The 15521-nt window shown below is 45.8% G+C and overlaps 1 long non-coding RNA gene across 7 annotated transcripts in view; it reads right to left on the bottom strand.

Annotated features, from left to right (window-relative positions):
• Positions 1-15014, bottom strand: part of LOC129636502 (uncharacterized) — a 31046-nt gene extending 16032 nt beyond the window's left edge. The window contains exons 1-3 of one of the 7 annotated variants that reach the window (XR_008706957.1): positions 14662-15014; positions 10941-11082; positions 10464-10598 (exon numbers count right to left, since the gene is read on the bottom strand). This is a non-coding gene — a long non-coding RNA (uncharacterized LOC129636502). Of the gene's footprint in view, positions 1-10463; positions 10599-10940; positions 11083-14173; positions 14415-14439; positions 14616-14639 lie in introns of those variants that run through there. The other 6 variants (XR_008706960.1, XR_008706961.1, XR_008706959.1 and 3 more) reach the window with 6 other exon arrangements.
• Positions 15015-15521: the final 507 nt, after the last annotated feature.

Genomic DNA, 15521 nt, shown 5'->3' with positions numbered 1-15521 from the left:
TGAAGAAGTTGGAAAAGACTTTTCTAAAAGCATTTCTTCCATAGAAATGTGATGTCATTCCGATTCCATGCTGCTTGAAGTAGATCTGGGGAGAAGTTTGAGGGGGCCAAGCACGAAATGCTGCTGCCTGAAATACTTGTGTGGGGCCCCTGGTCATTTTGTCAGGTTAGAAGATAATGATTTTATGATGTTACCCAATATATTATATATATATATGGGCCCATTTAATAAATTCCTCCAAGTACTTGGACCCAAGAAAAGGTTTGCCTTTCCAAACTGAATTGGCACCAGTGAAAGTGAGGTCATTAAACAGATTTTCCTTTTTGCCTTAGCTGCCAGGAAGCTCAGAGATAAATTGCATACCTATTAGCAGGGATTACCTCATCCTTGGTCTCTGGTGGAAAATATTATTCATGATAAAAGCTGCTAACATCTGAATTCTTAGCATGGCCCAACTTACTGGTTTTTGCTCAGTATCCTTTGTAAGAACAAGGCTGCGTTATCTTTTTTTTTTAGAAAAGAACATTTTTGAGAAGTTTATATAACTAAACTATTAGCTCTGTGAAGTCAGAGACTACATCTGTTTCATGTATCACAGTAATAATTATGTAGGAAAGTTTGGCAAAAGAATTAGTATTCAACAAGTATTTGTCACATGAAAAAGTGGATGAATAAATGAATTAGGTAACCATGAAGAGAGAACCATATATCTAAAAGTATAGTCACCTATTATTTCTCCTTGTCACAAGTCAGTTGCTGCTCCCTACCACCCAGTAATACCAGATCCATCTTTCTCCAACACAGCAACAATTTTACACCTCTCTCATCCTGTGCTACCACATATGCACCGCTAAGCCTCACTTGAAAGCTTTCCACCCTTTGCCCTCCTAGTTGAAGTAGGGGATGCATATTACTTGTGGTCCACGCTGCTTCCCTTCCCTTCAGCTACTGACCTTCCTTTAATCCATACATTTTCTGATAGGAATCTCAGGCTCAGGATTCTGTATCCTCTGCTATAGTATGGCCTAGAACTCAGACTGGTCCTTTGGTAGGCTTGTAACCCAACCATGGCCCATTAAAATCCTTTGGGGGAATTTATATAAACACTGGGAGGCAGAGGGTATCTCTCAACCTGAGACAAGAATCATGTAAGTCCAGAGTTTCTGGGATCCATTCTCTCCAACAGAAAGAGTTTGCCAGAAAACAAAGCCAACATAGAGAACACAGAAAAAAATGATGGGGGGTGGGAGGGAGATGCCCTTGAACACCTGAATCAAGCCATCCCTGCGTCTATTGCACTTCTGAGGGTTGATATATTCCTTTTCTTCTTGAACTAGCTTGAATTGGGCATCTTATCCTTGCAACTTTAATACTCCTGAGTGAGGATATTAAGTGTAAATTCCTATCTCCTCTCTCTGATCTTTGGAAAGAAATCTGCAATATATTGTCATGGATAGGACAAACAGTGTTAATTCTCATGGTCTTGCTTCTCAAGCTATCTGGGTGAAGGACTTAAAAAAAATTTTTTTTTCTATCAACATATATCCAACAAGAGTGATAGTCAGAATATGAAAGTAACTCCTACTCTTCAATAGGTAGAGATTGAAAATCCAATAGAAAAATGGGCAAAACACTTGAACAGTCACTTAAAAAAATTAAACCTTAAAAATGACCTTAAAAAGGTCATTAAACATAAGCAAAGGAACTCAACTTCAATAGTCATCAGGGAAATGCCAAAGAAATTCACAACAAAGGACCATGCATTCTGGTTAAGATATACAAATGGGAAAGATCAGTTGAGTTTAATTCACAGACTGACATGTGGTCCAACAATACAGCACTCGTCCACGGCTCAACCACAGGCAACAGTCCACCTGCGTCAGTGATCCTGCATCAGTGATGCCTAAATTGGCCAATGCCCATCCCAACAGGCTGGGAATCCTGCCAGTGAGGAAGCCAATGCATGCGAACTCCATGTAGGAATCAATCTTGGGAGAGAGAAGGTCACCCCATAAATGACTGTGAAAGTGTCGGTCTCTTGGTCATGTCTGTCTCTTTGGGATCCCATGGACTGTAGCTCTCCAGCTCCTCTGTCCATGGATTTCCAGGCAAGAATACTGGAGAGGGTTGCCATTTCCTTCTCTAGGGGATCTTCTCAACCCAGGGATTGACCTCAGGTCTCCTGCATTGCAAGCAGATTCTTTACCAGCTGAGCCACCAGGGAAGCCCCACGCCCCATAAATGGGGAGGAACAATTCCACTCCATCAAGCCATGTGATTCACGGGTTCAAATTCTGCTACTGATACGATAGTCACGGCTGCAAAACCCTCCAGGTGACCCCCAGAGCTGGCAGCTTCCCTTAAGAGAACAACTGGCTCCCTGAACCCTTGGCTGGATGCTGTGGGATCCCTGCTCCTGAGAATTTTTTCAAAGACCCCTTGTGCTGGGTGTTTTCAAAGCAAATAACCCCAAGGCCCTTACTAGCTCCATCTAGTTCCCATTGTGAGGAGTGAGTCCTACACACCAGTGTGTTAAGAACTCCTCTGAAGGGAAGAAAACAAACAGCCTCCCGCGAACACCAAGCTAGTTCTGCCCTGGCCCTGTGGCTTTATCACAGAGTGCAGGGCCAGGCATAGGAGGGCCGGGTGGTGTGCTGCTAACGAGAGCGCCTGTCAGTCACCAAGATGCCTGAGCCCTAGTGGGGGCCCCACCAGCCCCTGGGTGTTTATGGCATGGGCCACTGGCTGGGGCTGTTTCTTTATTTCTCAAAGCATCAGGGAGCCTCAGAGCTGGCTACTGGGGGAGGAGGGGTCAGATGCTTATACGGGGTGCTTGAGGATGGTTGGATGGGGGCAAAGGAGGTGCTAGCAGTGGAAGATCGTTTCTGCAGTGGATCTCTGGGTCGGATTGGAGCTACGGCTGCTGCTGGGGACTCAACAGAGAGGCTCTGTGTCTTTCATTGCCCAGGAATTTTCCCTAGTGCAGCTCACCATGGGGACAGCTCAATACACTGCAGAGATTTTTGGCAAGTGGGCCTCTGGGGCCGGGTTCACGTTCATTAATCTGCCCAATGGCGAGGCTCAGTGATAAGAGGAAATTGTTTCATGCTCACCAAAAGACAAGGGGAAAGGGCTTGGAGTAGGAAGAAGGCCCAGGCTCAGGGTGCTGGGGGCATCACCTCCAGAGGGGCCAGGGAGAGCAACTTCTTTGGGGAGCAGGCCAGCCCTTCCTGGGGAGGACCTTGGAATTCTTGCTGCTAGGCTGTTAATTAGTGCAGTAAATGGGCCTGGCTGGAGCGGCTGGCCTGAAGCTTTGGGCCTGCAACCATCAGGGCAGTGATGGGGAAGTGGTGGAAGAGAGGGCGTGGAGAGGTGAGCCTGAAGAAAAGCATGGACAAGAGGATATGCCAGGGGCAAATTGCATGAATTTTAAAGGTAGGCTCCTCAAGGTAGGGGAAAGCTGGAGTGTCACATAGCCTGTGCTGGGACCTTTCTGACAGTGCGTTTGGAAGAGACAACTGTTGAGGCTGCATACATGGACAGACGGCTCCACCTCCACAGAGACACCCCAGCAGCAAGCAGAGGCTGGGACTAGGGCGGAGTCCTTTCCGCATGCTTTTGGGAGGACTAGAGCTCAGAGCTGCATCGGGGGGTGCTCACCCTGGTTGATGTCTGGGTCCCAAACATCAGGAATAAAGGTGGGGGGCGGGGGAGGTGGTGAGTGAAAAGCGAAAGTGTTCGTTGCTCAGTCATGTCTGACTCTTCGAGATCCCACGGACTGTAGCCAGCCAGGCTCCTCTGTCTATGGGAGTCTTCAGGCAAGAACACTGGAGTGGGGTGCCTTTCCCATCTCCAGGGGATCTTCCTCATCCAGGGATCGAACCTGGGTCTCCTGCACTGCAGGCAGATTCTTTAAGTCTGAGCCACCAAGGGGAAAAGTTGCTCTTTATAATACCAAAGAGATTCCTCATGAAAAGAAGGCCCTGGCTCTACTGAGTACCTAAGTTTGAGAGCTTCTATGGAAAGGAGCTGGGAAAATCCCAACTGTTCTTTTTTTTTACTTTTTATTGCAGTTTCACTATGTACAGTCAAGTGTCCATATCTCAAGCGCATAGCTCTTTATAACAAAGGGGAAAATATTTGGAGCTCCCAGGAGCAAACCAGGTGGAGAGGATGAGGCAGAAATGGAAGAGGAGGTAGAAACGGCAGCGGAATGGCAGGGGCCCAGGCCTTCTCCCGTTTTCTAAGTCACCCAAGCCCTGAATGCCCAGTGGGGGTGGATTTGGGCCAGTAAAGAGGCCATTGCAGGCAAATGTGGGGTGAATGGACCACACATGGCAGGTGTTGGAGGTGAGGAGCACAGGAAGGAGCAGACATCACCTCCAGGGCTTCGCGGATTTGTAGCCCCGGCTCACCAAAGGACAGGGAAGCCCAAGGTGACCTGTGGGTCACAGGGGGGTCACCAGGTGGTGACACCCCGTTCCTTGCCCAGATACCTCTTCTCACCGCCTGTGCACCCGCCTGAATGTCCGAATGCACTCCCCACGTCTTTTCCCTGCCCCGTTTCTTAACTTATAATTCATATACAATAAAATTCACCATTTTTAATGTACAGTTCTACAAGTTTTGATAAATATATACCACTGTGTAGTCATATCAAGATATGGAACAGTTCCATCATTCCGGAAAGTTCCTTTGAGTGTCTTTGAAAATCAAGCCCCTGGTCTGTTTTCCTTCTCTATGGTCTGGCTTTTTCCAGAATGCCATATAAGTGAACTCATACGGCATGTAGCCTTTTGGGCCTGGCTCCTTTCACTGAGCATAACGTATTCGAGATTCATCTAGGTTGAACAAATGAGGTGGTTTTTTTCTTTTGATTGCCGAGTAGTATTCCATTGTGTGGACAGATCATAGTTTGTAGGTTTATTCCCTAGTTGGGAATCATCTGGGTTGCTTTCTTGCATGTCCTTTTGATCTAGCCTTTTGTGGAACATTTTATTGGTGGGAATTACAAAAAAAAAGTAAGCCTAACCAGACTTTGATAATGTCTCTCTTTCTCAAGGGAATCTAAGTTAGTTTTCCAGGTGTGTTTCTTCATGTAATATCTGCCTCCCAAGCTCACTGTGAATATGTAATTGTGTAACTTACAAAGAGACTTTGTTAGTTTTCTTGTATAATAGTTTTATAGAGAGATGATTCACATACTATACAATTCACCCATTTAAATGAACAACTCAGTGGCTTTTAGAATATTGACAGAGTTGTGTACCCATTACCTGAATCAATTTTAGAACATTTTTATTACTGGATTTTTTAAAAAGCTTACACCCTTTAGCTGTTGCCTCCAGTCCTGATCTACATTCTGTCTCTGTAGATTTATTTATTCTGAACATTTTATATAAATGTGGTCTTTGGTGTCAGGTTTCTTTCATTTACCATATTTGCACATTGTAGCATTATCAGCATTTCATTCTTTTCTATTGCTGAATAATATTCCATTTTGTAGAGGTACCACTGGTTTATCCATTCATCAGTTGAAGGACATTTGGATTCTTTCCACTTGGGACTATTATGAATCATGCTGTTATGAACATTCATGTACAAATTTTTGAGTGGTCATGTGTTTCCAATATGTAACTAGGCGTGAAACTGTTGGATTATATGGTAACTCTACATTTAACTCTTTGAGGAACTGCTAAACTGTTCTGCAAAATGGCTGCACCATTATATATTCCATAAAGGCACTTTGCAAGTGTAAAAGTACAAAGCAAATGGTTATAATTTAATATTACTCATTGAAGTAGCAAGAACAATATTTGATCATTGTAATAATTTAGATTGTACTAAAGTCCCTAAACGGAGAAGGCAATGGCACCCCACTCCAGTACTCTTGCCTGGAAAATCCCATGGACAGAGGAGCATGGTAGGCTGCAGTCCATGGGGTTGTGAAGAGTCAGACACGACTGAGCGACTTCACTTTCACTTTTCATGCATTGGAGAAGGAAATGGCAACCCACTCCAGTGTTCTTGCCTGGAGAATCCCAGGGATGGCGGAGCCTGGTGGGCTGCCGTCTATGGAGTCGCACAGAGCCGGACATGACTGAAGTGACTTAGCAGCAGCAGCAAAGTCCCTAAAGTACTGATTCATGTCAATGTATGACAAAAACCACTACAATATTGTAAAGTAATTAGCCTCCAACTAAAATAAATTAATTAATTTAAAAAATAAAGTGCCTAAAGTAACCTGACCCCTCCAGTCCCACTAAACCCCACAGACAAAAAAGCACTGGAACAATTTGGTATATAGTCATCCTTTTTCTCTGCTCAACACACATATACCAAATTTTTATCTTTTTGCTAAAATGAAAATGCATTATTACTAGACATGACTCTAAGTTCCTTTTTAAAATAGTGGTAACAGACACAGAAAACAAACTTATGGTTACCAAAGGGGGAAAGGGAAAGAAGGGATAAATTAGGAGTTGTGCATTAACAGATACACACTACTATACATAAAATAAATAACAACAAGGGCCTACTATACAGCATAGGGAACTCTATTCAATATCATGTAATTTAAAAAAAATCATGTAATAACCTATAATGGAAAAGAATCTGAAAAAGAATATATATATTCAGTGACTCACTGAATCACTTTGCTGTACATTTGAAACATTGTAAATCAACTAAATAAATACAATTGTGAAAAATAGATGTAATGCAAAATTTACCATTTTAGCCATTTTTAAGTGTATAGTTCAGTGGCATCAAGTATATTCACATAGTTTTCCAACTATTATCACCACCCACCACAGAACTTTTTTTTCATCTTGCAAAATGGAAACTGTACGTGTTAAACCATAACTCCCCATGACTGTCCCCCAAGAACTGGCAACCCCCATTCTACTTTATGTCTCCATGAATTTAATTAATCTAAATGCCTCATATAAATAGGATCATACTGTATTTGTCCTTTTGTGACTGAGTGACTTCACTTAACATTGCATCTTCAAGACTCATCCATGTTGCCACATAGGTCAGCATGTCCCTACTTTTTAATAATCTAAATCTCTATCTATCTATCTATCTGTGGGAAATTGGTTCCAGGATCCCCAGAGATACCAAAATCCAAAGATGCTGAAGTCTTTTATAAAAATTGCATTGTATTTGTATACAACCTATGCACATCTTCCCATATACTTTAAATCATCTCTAGATTACTTAACAATACCCAGTACAATGTAAATGCTACATAGATGTAAACACAATGTAAATGTTATCTAGGTAGTTAGAAGAGTGTGGCAAATTCAAGTTTTGCTTTTTGAAACTTTCTGGAATTTTTAAAAAATATTTTCCATGCACAGTTGGTTGATATGGAGGACTGCCTGGACACACGGTGTGTATCCATTCTTCTGTGGATGGACACTTGGATTGCTTCCAGATTTTAGCCATTATGAATATGCTGCTGTGGACTCAGAAGTACAGTTCTCTCTTCATGCCCTGGCTTTCAATTATTTTGAGCACATGCTCTCTTTTTATTGAAATTTATGTCACTTAAGAAAATCTTAATGGTATCCGAGTGTGCTTCTCCCACATTCTAAATCACCTTCCTCCTTTAAACCATTCTGTTTTCATCTATAGTGTGGGAGTCCTATGACCTACTTCACCATTTCCCACTCGAGAAATTGAGTAGCATTATTAGCGGGTGTTTCCCATGGACTGGTCATGGTACACACTCTTCACATGCATTGGCTGATGGGGCTCTTCAGCAATTCTTTGAGATGGATATAATTATTAGACCCATTTTAGAGGCAAAGAAACTGAGGATAGACAGCTTAGGTAATCTCCTCAAGGCCATTCTGCTAGTAAGGGCTAAAGTTAGAAATCAAAGTCTATCTAATGTCCAAGCTTCAAAACTTCAGCACCATAACTAATGATATTACTAAAGGGTCTCTTTTGGTTGACCCAAGAGTGGCCTGATGGAGGCAGGGGAGGGGACATGAATGTATGTGGATGCTCACATCCCAAGAGCCATGAGGCTGATCCCCCAAATAGACCAGATCAGCCTTTGACAATGAGTGTTCTTTCTCAGAAGCCAGGCTTCCTACAGCCTCAGAAAACTGAAGCAGATTCCCACCTCCCTAAAGAGGGCTGTGGGATCATGCTTCCTCCCCTCCCCTTCCTTTCTCTCTTTGGTTTCTTATTTGCTCAGTCCTGCCTTCACCCCTGACCCCACTCCAACCCCATCCTGACTACCCAGGTTCAGGTGACAGAAACCCAGCTCAAATTAGCTTTCAACCCAAATGAAATGTTTGGGTTCATTTAACTGGGAACGTAAGGGTGCATCTGGCCTCAATCATGATTGGATCCAGGGGCTCAAATGATGTCATTAGGCTCTTTCTCAGCTCTGCTTCTCTCTATACATTGATCAGTTCTTTCCTGCAGTGGACAGGATTTCTCCGCAAAACTGGAAAGATATTCCGAAAGCTCCAAAACTACTGCATCAGAGCTTAGTTATCCCTCCAGATGGAGGACCAGTTTCCTTCTCCTGTGTGTGTTAAGCTCACTGCAGTCGTGTCTGACTCTTCGCAACCCTATGGACTATAGCCTACCAGGCTTCTCTGTCCATGGGATTCTCCAGGCAAGAATACTGGAGTGGGTTTCTATTTCCTCCTCAAGGGAATCTTCCCAACCCAGGGATCGAACCTGCACCTGTTTTGTCTACCTGCATTGGCAGGCAGGTTTTTTTTACCACTAGCGCCACCTGGGAAGCCTTCTTCTAGTATCCATAAACCAGTTTCAGGGAAGGACTTCAATTGGTCAGCCTTAGGCCATATGCTAATTCCTTAACCAATCATGTGGCCAGGAAGAGGCAGTGTTAGGACTGATGCAGACTCAATGGCATGGAAGGCAGTTTGTGTTCCCAAAGAGAGAGCAGGAAAAAGCACGTGTGCCCCAGACAGAAACTGGTCAAATGGTTCCTCCAGGCAACCACAGACGCCCCACACACGGCTACTGCTGTTACCACCAGCCCCATCACTCAGGCCTGCCATCGCCAGAGAATGAATGATGCTGGACCACACTGCCTTAGAAAGAATGCAAACCTCTCATCTATGGAGAGATCCAAGCCATCCAGCCCTGTTGCCCTTGCTGGAGGAGACGCTGCACTATCTAAATATTTTCATCATCTGCTGCTTCTTCCAACTCGCTCCCCAGGCTTAGCTCATCTTTCAGAGGCCTTGTTTCTTCCCCACTCGAAGGTACAAGAACATGAGGTGCCCAGATGTCCTGGCTGTTTACACCACATGGAGCACGGGTCCCTGCGTGTGGCTTCCCACTTGTCCGCAGATTCTTTCTCCCCAAGGTCCTAGGCTGTGCCGATCACTACAAGCCAAATGGTCACGGACAAGCTTGGTCATTACATAGCCTCTTCCTCTTGACTCACTGCAGACCTGACCAGATGAAACATTTGATTTTCTCATCATAAGGAGGCCTGATGTTGCTTTGCCATTTGATTGACTATAAAATGAAAGCCAGGCCCTTTTGTTTGGTGTGGCGTTCTTTTGTTTGTTTGGTTTTTTCCAGCATGTCATGATTAATTCATCCCTGGCCTGACTCCACAGACAAGCTACGCTACTTGGCACTTTCTTCCTCCTTTCTTATGTCTCCCTTTCCTTCCTGTACCCCAGGCCCACCTTGATGAAAAGCTTCTCTTCCCTCTGATGTCACTAAATACTCTTGCTGTAGGTGAACTTGGACCAACATTTCAAACTGCCAGAGACTAGGGCTTTGGGAAATAATAACAATATGTGTTTAAAATAGTTGGATGCTCCTGAACCATCTGCCCGTGCCAAATTGAGAAGTAAATCACAAAATGTAAACCAGATAAACAGAACCACAAAACTTTCATTTTCAAGCGAGTCACAAACTAAAGAAACTGTAGCAAAACGAGCAGTGGGTGCTATTGTCATTGTAACCAACTTTGTCTGAGTGAGACTTAATCTTAATCAAAGCACTTTCCTATCTACCAACTCATTTCATTTTCTACAGCCATAGCTAAGGGAAGTAGGCTAGGAATTGTTCCTGTTTCCATTTTGCAAGTGAAGACATGGTAATGGCAGATCCAGGTCTTCGGATAGGCCTTTTCAGGGAATGAAATCCCTAGTGTGCTCTCTGAGAAATTGAGTCAAGAAATGGAAGATCAGGTATGAAGCTGGAACAGAGAAGATGAGCACTGAAGTCTTGTCAACTCATTTTTTCTCCCCTGCACACATTCCCAGGGCACCATCCAAGATCAGCTGAAACAAGGCCAGTTCTTTTAAAACTCCTAGCCTGGAAGCCAGCTAAGCACACAGGATAGCCCCATTTTACAGCTGAATAAACTGAAACAGGAAGGGTCACTCGGTGCCTGGGATAAATCATACAAACAGCTGGCCAAGGGAGAAATAGAAACAAATTCTTACCCAGACACGGCATGTTATTCCGCTTTGTCGCTGGAGTATAGGATTATTTTCCATTTGCACGCTTGACAAGAATGTGACTCCCATGAAGAAGGAACAAGAATCACACATTCCATGCCCCTCAGTCTCTCTGGAAAGCTAAGAATATAAACACGCAGATTACTGTTTATATGCTAGGGTTTTGGGCTCGAGTTGAGAAATTCACAAAATCTACTCTTTGTACTCTGAGCTTTGGATTCTTGACTTCCTTTTAGACAACAGGGACATGAATGCAGTTCTTTCAGTGGATCCTCACAGTTAGGGGTCATTCTGAATGGATACCGTAGGTTTAAGAAAACAGAAGTGGTGAAAGAACAGGATTCTACAGAGAGATGCAAAAGATACGGGCCATGTATAAATGACTAAAAAGGAAGGCGTGCAATTAACAGTCATCCATTCAATCATTCATTCAATAGGCATCTATTACAATTCTCAAACGACCCTGAGGTTCTTGTGGGAGATAAGCGAGAACACTTAGGCACGTGAGGAACCCAGGGTGATGTCCATCACATGATGGGCCTCCAGTCAACACTAGGTCCTTTTGTTCCCAGGGTCCCAGCTCTGTGTTATCTTGAGCAAGTACCTAGAAACAAGAGTAAAAGTGGTGTCTTTGTAACTGAAGGCTAGAGATGGTCTAGAAGCAGGGGGAAGAAGGGGAGATAACTATGGTCATGAGGGTGGGCTGGGCAGGGTCTTCCTGCATGTCAACCCCTCAAGAATCTCAGACATGGGCTGCTATGGAATTTCCAACAATTCCCATAAGACAGTCCCAAGCTGGGCAAGTTTAGAGTTAATCTCATGGTCAAGGGAGGCCCTGAGATGTAATAGAAAGTATACTGGGCTTTATCCTCTCTAGTCCCTTTTTCTCATCTGCAAAGCAAAGTGGGGAGGACCACAGGCTTCCTAAGGCCCTATTGGATGAAGCACGACTATGACTCAAGGTTTCCTTCATGTGGAGCCAATATCTTCATTGTAAATTTCAACTCACTTCCTTTCATGAAATCAGCTAACTCTAGTCTTCCTAACCAGAGAAGGCAATGGCAACCCACTCCAGTACTCTTGCCTGGAAAATCCCAGGCAAGATTTTCTCCTCCTGGATGGAGGAGCCAGGTGGGCTGCAGTCCATGGGGTCGCTAAAAGTCGGATATGACTGAGCAACTTCACTTGCACTTTTCACTTTCATGCATTGGAGAAGGAAATGGCAACCCACTCCAGTGTTCTTGCCTGGAGAATCCCAGGGACGGGGGAGCCTGGTGGGCTGCCGTCTATGGGGTCACACAGAGTTGGACACAACTGAAGCGACTTAGCAGCAGCAGCAGCAGCAGCAGCAGTCTTCCTAACATAATGAAAAGATCACTGGACTGAGTGGACCAAGACCCATAGGAAGGGACCAGCCTGAACAGGACCAGCTGGCTTTAGCCACTCCCATGGCCACACCTGGTTCCAGGAGCTGCTGAAGTTTGGGGAGCATCCTGCCCCATCCACCAGAGACGTCTATGTGGGGCCAATGACTCAAGGTCTCAGGAAGCACACTAGGGATTTTGTTCCAGAAGGATTGCTATAAAGGCCACCCTGAGAAATGGAACCTACAGAAGTGATCATGCAGGAACCCTTCACAGTGGATTCCAGGGACCACCATCTCCTCTGGTACAGACTCATTAAGCCTTCAGAAAGAACTTCTATGTCTAACACTGGCCTGGGCCTTGTAGATACACCTTCACAGAACCTCGCCACCTCTCCACTGTGCGGCTAAGGCAACTTTGCCTCAGTGACATTAAAACATCTTCCCAGGGGCTCACAGTGGGTAAGGGGTGAACCGTGATTGCAACCCAGGTCTGTGTGAACCAGAAGACTACTGTGAGCTCTCTAGCTAGAGACATCAAAGAGAGCCTCGATGGGGGTTAGATTTCCTGAGAGGACAGTGTAAAAGGGTGGGACAGAGGGAAAGTCCTAGAAGAGGACGTTGGACAAGGCTTCTGGGAGAGACTGCCCTCACGCAGACCTTAAGGGCTGGAGGGGCACTGCCCCCCAAAGGAGGACGCTGCCTTCTGGCCATCTCCTGCTTCCCCAAGAGACCATCACCCAGCATGACCCAGACCAGGATGTCTTAAAGTCTGGGGCCCGGGACATCAGCCCCCGTTCCTAAATCTAAGGATAACCACTGTTGTGTCTGTGCCTTGTAGCCAAGACAGAAGGGACTTCACCCATCCAGCCATGTGTCCACTGGGCAGATTCTGCCTTCAGGGGAGGTAGTTTTCCTAATTCATGCAAAGGCACCCGAAGAGTGAGCCCCACTTTAAACAGCCCCCTTTCTGGGTCTCTCCACTTATCTATTCCATGAATATTTGTTTCTAGCCAGGTCATACAGCCATGCAAAGAAGATGGAGACACAGCCCCTGCTCTTGAGGAGCTGGAGGTCGAGTGCAGGAAGCAGGCACGCAGACTGTGGAAAAGCACAGGTTCAGAGCACAGGGAGGCGAGGGGCCCCTCATCTGAATTCCAGAATCTCTCATGGCTGATCCCTCTCTATTACATGCTCCCCATCTCTCCCCCTTACTAGGCAAATCAGAACTCAGGAGGGGGACCCCTGGCCCCCAACTCCCCAGCTGTTCTCCTGCTCATCTGATCCCCAATTTCTTGTGACCTGAGCTGGCCACCCTTCACCCCCAGGTGTAGTCAAAAGGTCCTTTGTCTCTGGGGACTCTGGGAAATTCCTTCCTTCCTCCCAGCTTGGGGACCTGCCACTCTTAATAGGTTCAATATTTGATTGTCAACAGATGGAAGGTCAAGTCTCTAAAAACAAGGGGTTTGGGGTCTGAATTGTTTCTTTAAGTCCCTCCAACTCGCTACAGGATCTCAGGCCAAGATGTTAGACTGCACCTAGAATCAATCAGACCTCAGGATACAGAAAAAGTGGCTCAAAATATAAAACACGTTCTCTAAACACAGCACGAAGCCTCCCCCGCCAGAGAACGGATGCTCCTTGTCTCTGGGCAGTTTAAGGAACAGTGCAGGCATTGGGTCTGAGGGACCTGACAACAACAATAACAAAGGGTCATCCCACTTAGCATTTCCAGCCTGCCATCTATTGAACCCTCATTTTCCAGCAATTTCTCTCATTTACAGAGCCTGATTGTAGCTACATCGGCCCCAGTCTTCTCCTGCTTGCAATGTATCACAGAAAGGAGGCCAGGGACTTCAGAGAGAGTGAGAGAGAGAACAAGGGGCCCATGTGGAGCATGGACATGAGATTCTACTAGGGTAGCCTTTCCCGAGTAAGGGAACTGAGCCCACTGCCTTCCCATCAAGTAAGAGCAGACCAAGGTCTGCCAGGGCCATCCCGGGGATACGTGGGGATCCCCATGGTCAGAGGACCCAGGTGGACCAAGGAATTTGGGCAAGGGTGTTGCTGAGTCAGTAAGAAACAATTTCTCACTAAGAGGGGGTGTCAGCCATCCACTGTCCCTGGGACCACCTAACCCAGCCCCTGAAATTCCAGCTGTGACAATAAAGTCACCCAAAGAAGCTATCCTCCATGGAACGGGAGGTCGCTTTGGATTTTAAAAAGGAATCACTGAACATGCTAAGAGTTTAGCTCCAAAAAGCCACATGTACTTCTCCCAGGGAGGACCCCTGGAGCTCCAGCAAGGAACCCCAGCCACAATCTGCCCTACCGTCCTCTGGTTCCCAGCCTCGCTCAGCACCAGGTTCTGGCACAAGGATGGAGTGGTTGAGGGCAGATGGCAGAGAAGATAAACATCCTCGGTAGGGAGACTTCCTTATACAAAAAGCAAGTGCCTGGCTACAAACAGCATACCGGGATATATGCAAATCGTAGGAAAGCCACTTGAGAGTGCTCACTCGATTCAATATTTCATGAGCACCAAACAACTCATGAAGAGGAAATATTAATAGTGGCCAACGTTTATTGAGCACTTACTGTATGCTCAAACTGCAAAACCAGGGCACCCAGGGAAAGCGTCAGACAGGAGGCTTTGCAAGAGAGCTGAGAAGTGGAAACGGTGATCCTGGAGAGGAAGGCTAGGAGCAAAGGGCCTGGGGCAGGAATGGAGTCCAAAGCAGGCCTCCAACAAGACCTTGGTGAGGGCAGGCAGGTTGGTGGCAGGTGGGGGGCCTCACCTGGAAGGTGCCCACTACTCACCAGGAAAGGGGAGTGGGCAGTTGCTTCCTTCCTGGTCTCTTTACCAGGCTGTTGAGCCCAGGCCCCAGCGAGGCAGAAAGGTTTTGACAGTTTCATTTTATTTTGTTCTAAACAAGAGATAATATGAAATAGGCACCTGGGAGTGTTTTGAATTAACAACCCAAACCAAACGAACAGCTGCATCCCAGAGAGTGGGGGGAAAGTTTCCTGCCTTGGCCATATTTCCTTTCAGCAACATTACATTAACACTTATGAAATACAGCCGAAAAGTCAGGCGGAATTTAAGGGGAAGAGAAAGGTACTTCCATACAGCGTGCGGAACGCGCTGCCAACTAATTGGCCGTGTAAGCTGGGTTTTCAACTCATCTGCAGGAGTCTCGAGGTTAATGAAATCATTACGTATGCACGGATATTGTGGAGGGGGAGGGGCGGAACGGGGAAGAAATAATTGACAAGGCTCTCTACCTACCTTCGTGGAGTGGGCTATTCTTATCTGACAGTGCTTATCAAAGTCAGGGATGTGGGTGGAATGGGTCTCTCCGGGTGTGTGCATGAGTGTGTGTGTGTGTATGTGTGTGTGTGCACGTGCACACAACCATGCTAATGAGAACAATTCTGTTTCTCCATCTGGAATCCATTAGTCGTGATTATGATGACGGCCTCTCCTTCCCTTCTTACTATCAGGGATTAGCTAACCCCATTACTACCCAGGCCGCTTTCTCAATCTGCTCCGCCGAGGGGAGGAGACGGTTTCCTGTCATCTAAGCCGGCTCCCTCTCTCCCACTCTGGAGCCATCGTAAACTCCCTCACCCCATCTCAATTACAAGCGCCCTAATCGACCCTCCCGTCCCAAGCGACA

This window comes from Bubalus kerabau, chromosome 22, assembly GCF_029407905.1.
Source record: "Bubalus kerabau isolate K-KA32 ecotype Philippines breed swamp buffalo chromosome 22, PCC_UOA_SB_1v2, whole genome shotgun sequence".
Classification (NCBI taxonomy): Eukaryota; Metazoa; Chordata; class Mammalia; order Artiodactyla; family Bovidae; genus Bubalus; species Bubalus kerabau.
This window is presented reverse-complemented; position numbering and strand designations above follow the sequence as displayed.